General features: G+C 37.5%; 1 protein-coding gene across 1 annotated transcript in view; it reads right to left on the bottom strand.

Moving 5' to 3' along the window:
- The window catches only part of LOC136864712 (peroxisomal acyl-coenzyme A oxidase 3), a 297,560-nt gene extending 286,158 nt beyond the window's left edge, over positions 1-11,402 (bottom strand). The window contains exon 1 of the mRNA XM_067142046.2: positions 11,246-11,402. The gene's annotated coding sequence lies outside the window, so the exon portion shown is untranslated. The remainder of the gene's footprint in view (positions 1-11,245) is intronic.
- Positions 11,403-14,231: the final 2,829 nt, after the last annotated feature.

The raw sequence follows: 14,231 nt of genomic DNA, 5'->3' as shown, positions 1-14,231 counted from the left end.
TGCAAGACCTCTACTTGGCGGTAAATTACATCTGCTGCCACTGTCATTGTTGACAATGTGACCAGCACCATTGTCGCACGTAGGCAAGTGTGCGGGATTTCTGGCGATACGAATGACATACTTCCGTGCATTACTGACCTTATTATAGAGGTGAACAATTTGACGGGCAATCTAATTCCTATTGTTTAATTCAAATGTGTTTAAATTTTTATTTATATGCCAGGAGAGTCTACTGTAATCTAAGAACGTTCTCCGAAGGAAAAGATGGCTGTTGAAATCGAACCCAGGAAAGATTAAAAATGATCGGTTTATGATCAGAATAAGTACATCGAAATTATACAGCCTGTTTCCAGTCATTCGACACGGTCAGGAATGGAATTAATAAAGGCCCATCTAGCGGCGACAATAGGAATTGTGCCGGCTGCCAAAGCACACCTCTGGGGCAATGATCGATGAATGACAAATGAAATGAAATATTGGACAGTGTTGCTGCAATGAATGATGAGAGGGAAAACCGGAGTATCCGGAGAAAAAACCTGTCCCGCCTCCGTTTTGTCCAGCACGAATGTCACATGGAGTGACCGGGATTTGAACCACGGAACCCAGCTGTGAGAGGCCGGCGCGCTGCCGCCTGAGCAACGGAGGCTCCTTATAAGTACATTATGAACAGTAAAATCAATTGGTCACACCTCCATTTACACCCCACCGCCGTTAAGTTTATTTACCACCCCCCCCAAAAAAATTAAAAGAAGGCGTGTTCCTTTATGTTTAAAGGAGATTCCAAACACAAATGTTAACGTCTATTACCTTCAGTTTTGAGATATAAGTATCCCCATAAAAATAATTCACGTTTTTCACTTCCTTTCACACTCCTCCCCCAGCCCCCTAATTACTTGTTTGTTTAATAGTAAAGGATCTTCTAAATACCAATTATCATGACTCCAACTTCTTCAGTTTTTGATTTGTGTGTCCTCGTGAACGGAATTCAACTCCTTTTCACTCCCGCCCCGCAAGATCCCCCCCCCCCCCTCCAAATGCGTTTTACTTTGTTTTAAAAGGAAATCCAAATACCCATTTCCACGTCTGTAAAAACTTTATTTTTATTAGATGTATGTATTCTCATACAATTAAGTCAATTAATTTTTCAATTCCTTCACCCCCCCCCCCCCCCGCTCCTTCATTGGATTTTCCGAAAATACGTGTTTCTTTATTTTTAAAGCAGATTCCAAATATCAAATTTCACGTCTTTAACATCTTCATTTTTGAGATATCAGTAGGCTAATTAAAAGAAATCACTATTTTCAGACACTTTTACCCCCCCCCCTCTCTACCCAAGTGGTATTTCCGAAAACCAAAAATAACACGTTTCTTTGTTTTTAATAGAGATTTTAAAAAATACCATTTTTCACTTCTGTAACATGTTAAGTTGTTTCTGTAGAAATTATCATTTTAAAATTTCACCCCTTTTTATTTCACCCCTTTTTATTTCCCCTTATTTCCAAAAGCAAATCACCTATGTTTCTTTACATTTACAGGAAATTCCAAATACCCACTTTTTACGTCTGTAACATTTTACGTTTCTCAGATATTCTGTAGATATAGTCTTTCAAAAAATTCACTCCAATTTGTCACTCCGGTTTAAGTGCCATTAACTGGATTTCCAAAAACAGAAAATACGTACTTCTTTATTTTTAAAGGAGATCCCATATACAAATTTTCAGTTCTGTAATATCTTCAGTTTCTGAGATATATGTATCCTCATTAAAGCATTCAACCCTTTTACACCCCTCTTATTGGGATTTACAGAAAACAAAAAATATGTGTTCCTTTATTTTTAAAGGAGATTCTAAACACCAATTTTTACATCTGTAAACTATTGAAGTTTTAAGACGTAGACACACTCATTTTAAAAATTCACCCACCTTTTCACCCCCCATTATTTGGATTTTCCAAAAACGAAAAAATACCTACTTCTTTATTTTTAAAGTAGATCCAAAATACCAATTTTCAGGTCTGTAATATCTTTCAGGTCCTGAAATATAAGTAGCCTCATTAAAGGCATTCAACCCCCTTTTCACCCTTTTCCAACCTTCCCATTGGGATTTTCCGAAAACAAACTTTTTTCTTTAAAGGAGATTCTAAATACCAAATTTTACATCTATAAACTTTCAAAGTTTTGAGATATAGATACACTCATTTTAAAAATTCACCCCTTTTCACCCCCACCACCCCCCATGATTGCATTTTTCAAAAATACAAAATACATGTTTCTTTATTTTTAAAGGTGATCCCAAACACCAATTTTCAGGTCTGTAATATCTTCAGGTTCTGTAATATAAGTAGCCTCATTAAAGGCATTCAACCCCTTTTTCACCCTTTTCCACCCTTCCCATTGGGATTTTCCGAAAACTAACTTTTCTTCTTTAAAGGAGATTCTAAATACCAAATTTTACATCTATAAACTTTCAAAGTTTCGAGATATAGATACACTCATTTTAAAAATTCACCCCCTTTTCACCCCCACCCCCATTAATTGGATTTTCCAAAAACAAAAATTACGTGTTTCTTTATTTTTAAAGGAGATCCCAAACACCAATTTTCAGGTCTGTAATATCTTCAGTTTCTGAGATATAAGTATCCTCATTAAAGGCATTCAACCCATTTTCACCCCTCCTATTGGGATTTTCCAAAAACAAAAAATACGTGTTTCTTTATTTTTAATGAAGATTCTAAAGACCAATTTTGAGATCTGTAAACTTTAAAAGTTTTGAGATATAGATGCGCTCATTTTAAAAATTCACCCCCCTTTTCACCTTCCCATTAATTGGATTTTCCAAAAACAAATATATGTTTCTTTATTTTTAAGAGAGATCAAAAGTACCAATTTTCAGGTCTGTAATATCTTCAGTTTCTGAGATATAAGTATCCTCATTAAAGGCATTCAACCCATTTTTCACCCCTTTTCACCCCTCCTATTGGGATTTTCTGAAAACAAAAAAATATGTGTTTCCTTATTTTTAAAGAAGATTCTAAATACCAATTTTTACAGCTGTAAACTTTTAAAGTTTTGAGATATAGGTACACTCATTTTAAAATTTCAACCCCCTTTTCACCCTCTTAGCGAAGGAATATCCGAAAAAACTCTTAGCGAGCACCTACATCGTAATATGAATCTATGCCCAATATTTCATTTCTTTATGTCCAGTAGTTTTGGCTCGGCAATGATGAATCAGTCAGTCAGTCAGTCAGTCAGTCAGTCAGTCAGTCAGGACAAGTTATTTTAAATATATAGATGAAGCAAATATTACAAGACTTTCAAACAGCGAACAAAGCACGTGCGAACTGTCTGAGCTGATAAAAGAGACTGACTTCTATTTAATGAGAGGTGCACTGGCAACAGAGCTGTGAGGATTTCTGTTGGGGAATCAGAACATCCGTTTTAAAGCCCACTACAGTCAAAGATCACCCCCTGCTGGGCAAGCAAGTGGCTGAGAAATCAAACGTTTGCCGAACTCTTTGAATACTGACGGGTATGCGTTGTCCGTCTTGCTATATCATCCAGGATTCAAAACCAAGTGGTAAAAAATGCATATTTCTTTTGAGAATAAGAAATCAATCTATCGCTGAATTTTACTTTACTTCTGTGAGAATTAACATGCAAATTTCCTTACAGCAGATATCGCGAGAGTGACTTTACAGAACAGGCTATAGTGAACATGTAACAAAATATTAAATGAATTTAACATGGAAGATCTAAATCTTTAGAACAAGCAAGGAAGCTTACAGTTGTATACAACTTAAACCAAATCACATGCCACAACAGCCTCGAAGGACCACAGCGTACCAAGCGACCGCTGCTCATCCCGAAGGCCTGCAGATTAAGAGGTGTCATGGGGTCGGAACAACGAATCCTCCCGTCCGTCATTCTGGGCTTTCTAGCCGTGTTTATGCAACTTGGAATTTTGTAAAAAGGCACAGAAACTTGAGACATTCACAGAAAAACCTCTTTTAAATAGATTGAATATCTTGCATGCACTGACCAAGGTTCAACCCCCTTCAATGTAAAAATTAGGTATAAGGCAAAATTAAGGTAGGCTAATACAAATACTGGATCATAGGTAGGGTGACCATATGCAAATAGATTAAAAAGAGGACAAAACTATTTAAAAAGGAGGACAATGCTGAAAAGAAAAGAGGTCCACACAAAAATCCTGCATTAAGAGTCTGAATTTAGACTTATATATATTCTAATTTCCACATACATAAACGAAATTTATCTATTTCTATATTATACAGTAAATTCTTACAAAACGTAAACAATGAAACTAATTTACATGCTTTGCAGGTACTTTTCTGAAAATGCAGTTGCCTTTAGGAGTTTCGGCATGTCTAATATAAAAAAATACACATGTAAATTCCTTTAGATTATATTAAACCGTTAAGAGGATTTTCACAGATTCTGCTTTGGAACGATTCCTATAGTCAGTCCATTGTGTTGAGATTAATGAAAATACTCTTTCTACATTTGCATTGTGCTGTGGTATAGAAAAAAGTATTCTGCAAGTTTTAATAACTCTTGAACTACAATCAACTTTTCCCATTTCTGACTACAAGGTAACTTGTTATATTCAGAGTCGTTTCAGGAATTGGTTTTAAATTGCAAAATTGATCAAAAGATTTCACACTATCAACCTGAAAGCCAAATACAGAATACATTTTTCAACATCACAATAATCAATATTACTTCCAGTGCCATCAATTTAAAAACAGGCTCCTTCAAATCCAGACGATCTCCTGTCACTTATGTTGTCAGTTTTCAAACATTAACATAGCAGTGTTCTGACAGGGCATTGCTGAGAGAGAAGCCTTCAGTATACAGAGTGGTAAATACATATAAAATAAGAGTTTTGACTGTACATTGATCCAAATTTGAAAATAATGGTATTTCTGTATCGGTCATATCCACAGTAACAAGGAAATACACTTTTTTAATTTTCTGTAATTCCTGTCTGTCAATCAATCAATCAATCAATCAATCAATCAATCAATCAATCACTACTGATCTGCATTTAGGGCAGTCGCCCAGATGGCAGATTCCATATTTGTTGTTTTCCTAGCCTTTTCTGAAATGATCGCAAAGAAACTGGAAATTTATTAAACATCTCCCTTGGTAAGTTATTCCAATCCCTAACTCCCCTTCCTATAAATGAATATTTGCCCCAATTTGTCCTCTTGAATTCCAACTTTATCTTCATATTGTGATCTTTCCTACTTTTAAAGACACCACTCAAACTTATTTGTCTACTGATGTCCTCCCATGCCATCTCTCCACTGACAGCTCGGAACATACCACTTAATCGAGCAACTCGTCTCCTTTCTCCCATGTCTTCCCAGCCCAAACTTTGCAACATTTTTGTAACACTACTCTTGTCGGAAATCACCCAGAACAAATCGAGCTGCTTTTCTTTGGATTTTTTCCAGTTGTTGAATCAAGTAATCCTGGTGAGGGTCCCATGCACTGGAACTATACTGTAGTTGGGGTCTTACCAGAGACTTATATGCCCTCTCCTTTACATCCTTACTACAACCCCTAAATACCCTCATAACCATGTGCAGAGATCTGTACCCTTTATTAACAATCATATTTATGTGCTTATCCCAATGAAGGTCTTTTCTTATATTAACACCTAGGTACTTACAATGATCCCCAAAAGGAACTTTCACCCCATCAACGCAGTAATTAAAACTGAGAGGACTTTTCCTATTTGTGAAACTCACAACCTGACTTTTAACCCCGTTTATCATCATACCATTGCCCGCCGACCATCTCACAACATTGAGGTCACCCTGCAGCCGCTCACAATCTTGTATCTTATTTATTACTCTGTACAGAATAACATCATCTGCAAACAGCTTTATCTCTGATTCCACTTCTTTACACATATCAATGATATATATAAGAAAACATAAAGGTCCAATAATACTGCCTTGAGGAATTCCCTTCTTAATTATTATAGGGTCAGATAAAGCTTCGCCTACTCTAATTCTCTGAGTTCTGTTTTCTAGAAATATAGCCACCCATTGAGTCACTCTGTTTTTAGTCCAATAGCACTCATTTTTGCCAGTAGTCTTCCATGATCTACCCTATCAAATGCCTTAGATAGGTCAATCGCAATACAGTCTATTTGGCCTCCTGAATCCAGGATATCTGCTATGTCCTGCTGAAATCCTACAAGCTGAGCTTCAGTGGAGTAACCTTTCCTAAACCCAAACTGCCTTCTATAAAACCAGTTATTAATTTTGCCAACATCAGAATGAATGCTTTCCCAAAGCTTACATACAATGCATGTCAAACTAACTGGCCTGTAATTTTCAGCTTTATGTCTATCACCCTTTCCTTTATACACAGGGGCTACTATAGCAACTTAAGAGAATTTAATGAAAATCAGTATGTGAAGTCGAGGAATAAGTCGCTATAATCTAGGTCATAAATAATTTTATTCACGCTGAGTGAAATGGTAGTTTAGGGGAAGGCCTAAAATTTATTTCTCAAATATTTATGTTATTAGCGGTCCTATCGATAAATACTACATAACTAAAGTTATATAGTATTAAATTTCCGATGATTTATGTCATACATTTTTACCGTACCGGCTTTGATAACAGAGATATTCATGAATTTGTATTTTTGTTGCTAAGTCCATATCAGTGCCGAGTCACGAGAAAATGGGTAAACAGAATGTAATAAAAATCGGTACGTAAAGTCAGGGAATAAGAAACTACAGTCTACGCTATAACGGAAAGTAGCTGGGGAGTTAGATAACTTTCTTCTTCAGCATGCCATTCCTCTGCTTCGTAAATTTTCTGATACTACTAGTACATAACACACTGGTTATCATAGCATTCGAGCTATTCAATCCCTATTCTGAGGCAAGGATTGGAATGAGCAGTGTGCACATTTAACGGAATAATGGCAGAGGAGCGCTCACGGCTGTCTGCGGCCTGGTTATTCCAGCACTGGAACTTCCGACTATTAGATCGGCACCGTAGTACTGTTCGTTAAAAGTGAGAAAATGTGCGGTTTTTCATTTGAATGAGTATTTTAAATGATAACATTGCTTTTAATCGCTATATTCCTACTGACATTATTATTATGACCTACTGTATGTTGATTTCAGTTGGGAAAACCACAAAGACAGTCTTTCTGAGAATTCCGTAGCGAAGCACGGGTATATCAGCTAGTAGCTTCTATTATCATAATACAAGGCATGCATAGAATAATCGTATATTCTGTACAGCCATTATCACATTTCTATATATCGATACAGTATTAAGGATATTGTTGCGTAATGAATACTTCTAAAAACGAAGTAAGTAAAACAGATCATCCCAAAATAACCAGATTCACTAAAAGAGGAGGGCATTTCGGGTTTTTTAAATAATCCACCTGCACCCCAGACAATGGTCTAAAAAGGAGGACATGCCTGGATAAAAGAGGACATCTGATCAACCTAATCATAGAGAGAATTTCAGAATTCCCACCAGAAGAGGAACTTGAGTTTTAAAATGCAAGTGTGTTTAAATAATATTATTCTTATGTCCCACGAACTACATTTACAATTTCTGGAGATCCTGAGGTGCCACAATTAGTTCTGCAGGAGTTCTTCGACGTGTCAGTATATCTACAGACATGAGGCTGGTATAATTACCACTTGATTGAACCAGGGCTGATACACCAACTTGAGTTCAAAAGGCCAGCACTCTACCATTTGAACTACTTAGCCCACCTATGTCTAAATAAATGTAACTGGTGCAAATGGAAATTTTTTTTTTTTTTTAATTTTCCTTCTTTAGGGGGACGGAACAGATGGTGAAAGTAATCATGCACCAAGAAGAAAGAGCTGAAAGTGTTTCTGTTTATTTTTTGAAGTTACATCATAAGCATTTCTAAGTAAGAGTAAGTTCAGGATCAGATAGATATTGAAGAGAAAATTGGAGAGAAGTGATAGTGAAGCAGAATGCAAATAAAAGCCTTTCAATTTCCTTCAGACTTATTGGCCGATTTCAAAAGAGGTATAATACTTTAACCCTCAACTTGCGAGATCATATTTCTGGTGCGTACGTTAAGAGTTAAGGTCTCAAAAGACTGCTGGTGTTTATCCTTACTTGACAGCCATACAAGACAAAGTATTGTACGTACAACTTTTAGTGATAGCCGGTGTTACGGGGGGTGAAGAGTAAGGAGAGAGCACTCCCAGTTCCGGTAATACTGCCAACTGAATGGAAATGAAATCTGAATTGAATCGATAGTATGATCGATCGATATGAATTTTCTAACCCTTCATTATCTTCAGCTAACGACTATATCACACACACACACACACACGCACACACATTATATAACATTTCTCGATGCAAATCTTGTTCATAGCATGAATTCTATAGTTTAGCTTTGCTGTGTAAACAATAACAGTACTAGTACGTAAGTGTACGCCAGATGTCTCACGGCGATGAATAAGCGATTCACAGTTTGTGTTTCAAAGGTTGCCAATACGAATTTCGAAGATAATAGAGGTCTACCGAATCAGTACTAGCGGTCCATGTATCACTAAAAGTTGCGCGTACTATAATTTACAGTATGTGCACTGCTAGTTAAAGTTATTTGCCATTAGGTATATGCATATTTACATTTGTGGTAAATGTGAATCACAAACAAGTTGCAGTCTAAGATAATGCAATGTTTTATAATGAAGTTAGATTTTTTTCAACAGGTAGAACAGTACTGAGCCAGGGAGAGACTTGTGAGTTAAGAGGATGGATGACAAAAATGGACAGAAACCAACTATAGAAGGGCACGTCTTTCAACTTGAAAATATTATTGTGGTCTAGGAGACTGCATCTCCCAAGATGAAAGTTAATTACTTTTAAAGAAACAACAGACAAGATTAAGCATGAGTAGGTACTATGATTATGATAGTTCAGTAAAACACTACCTACTACATAGTTTGGCAATCATATCTTTCTGCCATTTAAGCAACAAACAGTGAAGCTAACTTCATGTTTATTAGACCTGAAAATTATATGGATTCATCCCTTGAAAACTAATGTAAGGTTGCAAAAGATAATATACGAATAAGCAAGGAAAACAAAAAAGAAATGCAATTAATTAATTAATTAATTAATTAATCAATCAATCAATCAATCAATGGTGTGTGATCTCAAGCTGCTGCAGGTTTTTTGAGTTGATGCCTTATAGCCAATCTGCACATCTGTGAGGACAGTGCCCTATCTATGATGAATTCTAATGCTGAAGACAGTATGCACGCATGCACATGCACGCACATACAGCCCCCCATCCCATCGGAATTAACCAACGCAGGTAAAAATCCCTGACCCTGGTGAGAATTGAAGCCAGGACACCTTGGACCAAAGACCATCATGCTAAACATTTAGCCATGGAGCCACACAATTAATTAATTAATTAATTAATTAATTAATTAAATAATAGCTCCAGATATCTATCTCTTCAGTCATGGTTAATCCAACAGTTTAGGAATGCTCTGAAGCAGGGACTAACTATAAAGACTTTCATGACTGGATTTTGAGGAAGAAGAGCAGCATAGAAGTTAAATGCTTAGTATGACACTTGGACATTTGCTAAAATTGCTAACAATACTATCACAAGACCATGCCCACAAACGGAAAAACACATGCTTAACTTTATCAAATATACCTAAGGAAGTAGGAAAATCTTTACGATTAACATTAATACTAGCAAATATTATTTTGAATAACTTTAAAAATGCTTGCCTTAACACTGTCCTTTTATTCCAAAGCTTTCTCCAGTATAATGAAGCCAATCCTCTCATTCCTTTTATATTATGAAGTGCATCTTTATTCATCCTTTAATACACGTGTCATGCAATGGTCCACATAAACACATCAATGTAGCCCATGTGACCATTCAATTAATTTAAGCCTTAACCATTTCATGATTTTGCATAGTCCTTCTGGATACATTTGCACACAGAATAGTGTGTACTATATTCCAAAGGAATTATGAGCAACTCTTAGGCGGCAAAGCTCATTTCCAATTCATCACAAATTAAGTTACTTTCTGAATCATCTTCTAATTAACTGAAGTTCTAATTGAGAAGACAAGCAGTACTGGTACTATATTTACTGTTTTCTATTCCTATCACAAAGTGCAACAGTAAACAAAATCACACATAAAAAGAGATTTATGTACCACTCACCCCTGCACCACAAGCCTTCAGCAAGTTCTCTTGCTTTCATAATAAGTAATTACTTCCAAAATGAAATAAATTAAATATACAATTCTAGCTAGAAATGCATATGTGTCTTTCTAGGAGCCTTTATAACTTTAAATACAAAATAACAATATATAAATGAATACACTAGTTCATTTGGAAAAGTATCAGCACAGTGAGTTATATAACTTTTTTTAAAATTCACTTTTTGTGCTGGCCAGCCAAATGTTTCCTCTTTTTCTCAAGAGGCCAACAAGTTAGGCTTCGAGAAGAAGAAGAGAGGTAATACGTAGGCAGTTTGTCTTTGTACATAAGCAGGCTAGAAGGTATTTTCGATCACTTAAAAATAACCGATACTCTTACAACTTGGAAGCACATCATTCAAACAAATATTGATCGGCTTCAAATCAATTCCGTAAGTCTCCTACGGCAGGAAGGAATTAACTGTTGCCCTATTTCCTAATTATATTATTATCACACAATAAGTACCGGTACCGGCTTCGATATACTGTTCATATAAGTAACCGGTATCTAACTTTAAGAAACAAGTACCGTACAAAGAATATGCTAAGACGAGATTAAGAGTTTGGCCCTTGGAGGCATACCATTCATTCATTCATTGAATCTTCTTCAAGTATTACAGCAGAATAACACTAAAGATGTGAAAGGCCAGACTTCTTTCAAACCTATACAACACCGGGTATACCGTAACATATACACACGAACAATTTGAAATATACAACAGCTGTTCACATCACACCTACCTATTTGACTTCTATCAAATACAGTAGAGACTGTATTTACTTCTATTTACGTCAAAACATAACCACTTAAAAACTGTTGCAGAAGACACCTAATCTCGGACTTAAACAGGAACATACAACTAGCAGTGAAATTATATTTGTTACAATAAATACAACACCTGTTTCATTTTATTATAAAGGTTTATGAATAATGCAACAATGACCGTGTACCTTGTTTCAGTGGCTTCAAAGTTCGTTAAGTAACATCAAACCTATTTGAATTTTCGTGGATTCTTTCAGCACGTGTTCTTCCCAATGACGTAAGAATTCATATGAACGCCTGTTGCGTTCCAGCGACGCCCCCCGCCGACGGCTTTCTTCTTTTTCCTCTTCCCATCTTTGTCACTCCCACCCAAATGTTTGACCTTGATTCTCCCCGCCATGCTCATGTCGCCAATGACAGGAGAACAACGTCCCGCGTCTAGGTTATTGAACATACAGTACCGGATATTCGAACCGCTTACACCGTACCGTAGAGTTGCGGTAATTCATTTCCAGAAAAATCAAGTTAATGCCACCCTTCACTGAGAGATAACGATATTAACTCTGTAGACGATTAGGAGAAAATGGACACCAATAGACTCTCTTTCCACACGTTTAAAAAAAATATGTCATCGATAAATTCCCAAGTTTTTTGAAAACGTTTAAGAAAAAGGTAGGTAAAGCAATGTGAATATCGCTATTTTTTTTGCTGTGTGCTTTACGTCGCACCAACACAGGTAGGTCTTATGGCGACAATTGGACAGGAAAGGCCTAGGAATTGAAAGGAAGCGGTCGTGGCCTTAATTAAGGTACAGCCCCAGCATTTGCCTGGTGTGAAAATGGAAAACCACAGAAAACCATCTTCAGGACTGCCGACAGTGGGGTTCGAACCCACTATCTCCCGGATGCGAGCTCACAGCTGTGCGCCCTAACCGCACGGCCAAATCGCCCGGCAATCTGAATATCAACATAATTTACTTGTATCGGTGTCCTTATAATGATACTCTTGCATGCGCGTACGACCAGTAGTGGCGACTAAGGGGGGCGAGGGGGGGGGCGGTTGCCCATCCCCCACTTTGTAGAGAAAACATTACAATTAATTCCATTTATCCAGCTGAAACTAGGAATTATTAAAAAAAACAATTTGTGCAAATTTGTAATTATTAACAAAATTACTATCGAAAATACTCACAAAATTTCGTTCGTCGCGGCTAACCGATTTGTATAGCGCCAGAGCAAGTAGTGGAGACTTCGCAAATGCTATGAGGAAGGGTAACAGGGGTATATTTTTTGCCAAGGTCGTGGACACTGAGGTAGACTATGATTCACCTGCTTGTCGCGTGCATTCGTCATTCTGGCAGTCTCTTTAATATTGTCTGTTAGTTTCTTAGAGTAACTCTCAACCTTTACCTCTTAGTCGAATTTCGCTCAAAGACTTACCATTTTGTAGCTTTTTTTTTTTTTTTTCAGTTTTGTTGTGTATAAACACCCCTCCCCCCCCCCTCTTGCTGTATCCCTCAATCCGGCTACTTTCTGTTGTCTGTACATTTTTGCCCCTCCCCCCTCCCCTTCTAATTCCCAATCGCCGCTACTGCGTATGACACACGCACAAGCACCTTCATTATATTCTACCATCATTTTGTAACGTCCGGCTCCGTGGCTAAATGGTTAGCGTGCTGGCCTTTGGTCACCGGGGTCCCGGGTTCGATTCCCTGCAGGGTCAGGAATTTTAACCATTATTGGTTAATTTCGCTGACAGGGGTGCTGGGTGTATGTGTCGTCTTCGACATCATTTCATCCTCATCGTGACGCGTAGGTCGCCTACGGGAGTCAAATCAAAAGACTTGCACCTGATGAGCCGAACATGTCCTCGGACACTCCTAACACTGAAAGCCATACGCCATTTCATATCATTTTGTAACGATAACCCCCCACCAATTGGTCTATCCTGGCTACGCTACTGGATCTGCATTTAGGGCAGTCGACCACGTAGCAGATTCCCTACCAGTTGTTTACCTAGAGTTTTCTTACATTTATCGAAAATCTCGCTTGGTAAATCATTCTAATCCCTAACTCCTCTTCCTATAAACGAATATTTGCCCCCATTTGTCCTCTGAATTCCAACTTTATCTTCATATTGTGAGCGACCCTACTATAGAACACCACTCAACCATATTCGTCTTCCAATGTCACTCCACGTTCTCTCTCCTCTGACAGCTCGGAACATACTGCTTGCAGCAGTCCCAGCCCTAAGTTAGCAATATTTTCGAAACGCTATCACTTTGTCGAAAATTGCCCATTTCAAATCGTCAGTAATCCTGATTGGGATCCCATACATTGGAACCGTACCCTAATTGTGGCCTTATCAGTGACTTATGCCCTCTCCTTTACACCGGGCGAGTTGGCAGTGCGGTTAGAGGCGCGCGGCTGTAAGCTTGCATTCGGGAGATAGTGGGTTCGAATCTCACTGTCGACAGCCCTGAAGATGCTTTACCGTGGTTTCCCACGACCGCTTCCTTCCAACTCCTAGGCCTTTCCTATCCCATCGTCGCCATAAGACCTATCTGTGTCGGTGCGACGTAAAGCCACTAGCAAGAAAAAAAAGTCGCCTCTCCTTTACATCTTTATTACAACCTGTAAGTACCCTCATAAGTAGGTGATATCAAAGTGCGAAATATGTACTGTACATAACAATGTAGTATATATCAGTGAAATATGTAATTTTCATAAAATATGCAGTAGTATTCATGCATTAAAATGACAAAAATATTCGTCTATTCCTTTTATTATCACATGGTTTTGATGAGATAATAACATTGTTTTAAATGCCTCCATATATTATAACAAAGTTCTCTAATTCTCTAATTTTGACAGTAAGTCAGTATAGTTACTTTTTAAATAATCAAATTAAAGACGTAATCAAAATACATCAGAATGTTAAGAACAATGCTATGCACTGTGAATCACGGAGTGTATATGTCCAACACTTCCCCCGTTTCCTACAGGGTCAGGTATGAAGAGAGATTAATCTTCGTAGCGGATTTTATGACCTCCTAACGTCAACCTCATCAGAGGAGTTAATCTGATGAAATGAATGACGTGATATTGTATAGTAGGAAGGGAGAGAGCGTAACCCGGTGCGGGCACATAACCTTCTCCTGTCGAATAGCACAAG

The sequence above is a fragment of the Anabrus simplex genome, chromosome 2 (assembly GCF_040414725.1).
Source record: "Anabrus simplex isolate iqAnaSimp1 chromosome 2, ASM4041472v1, whole genome shotgun sequence".
Lineage (NCBI taxonomy): Eukaryota > Metazoa > Arthropoda > Insecta > Orthoptera > Tettigoniidae > Anabrus > Anabrus simplex.
This window is presented reverse-complemented; position numbering and strand designations above follow the sequence as displayed.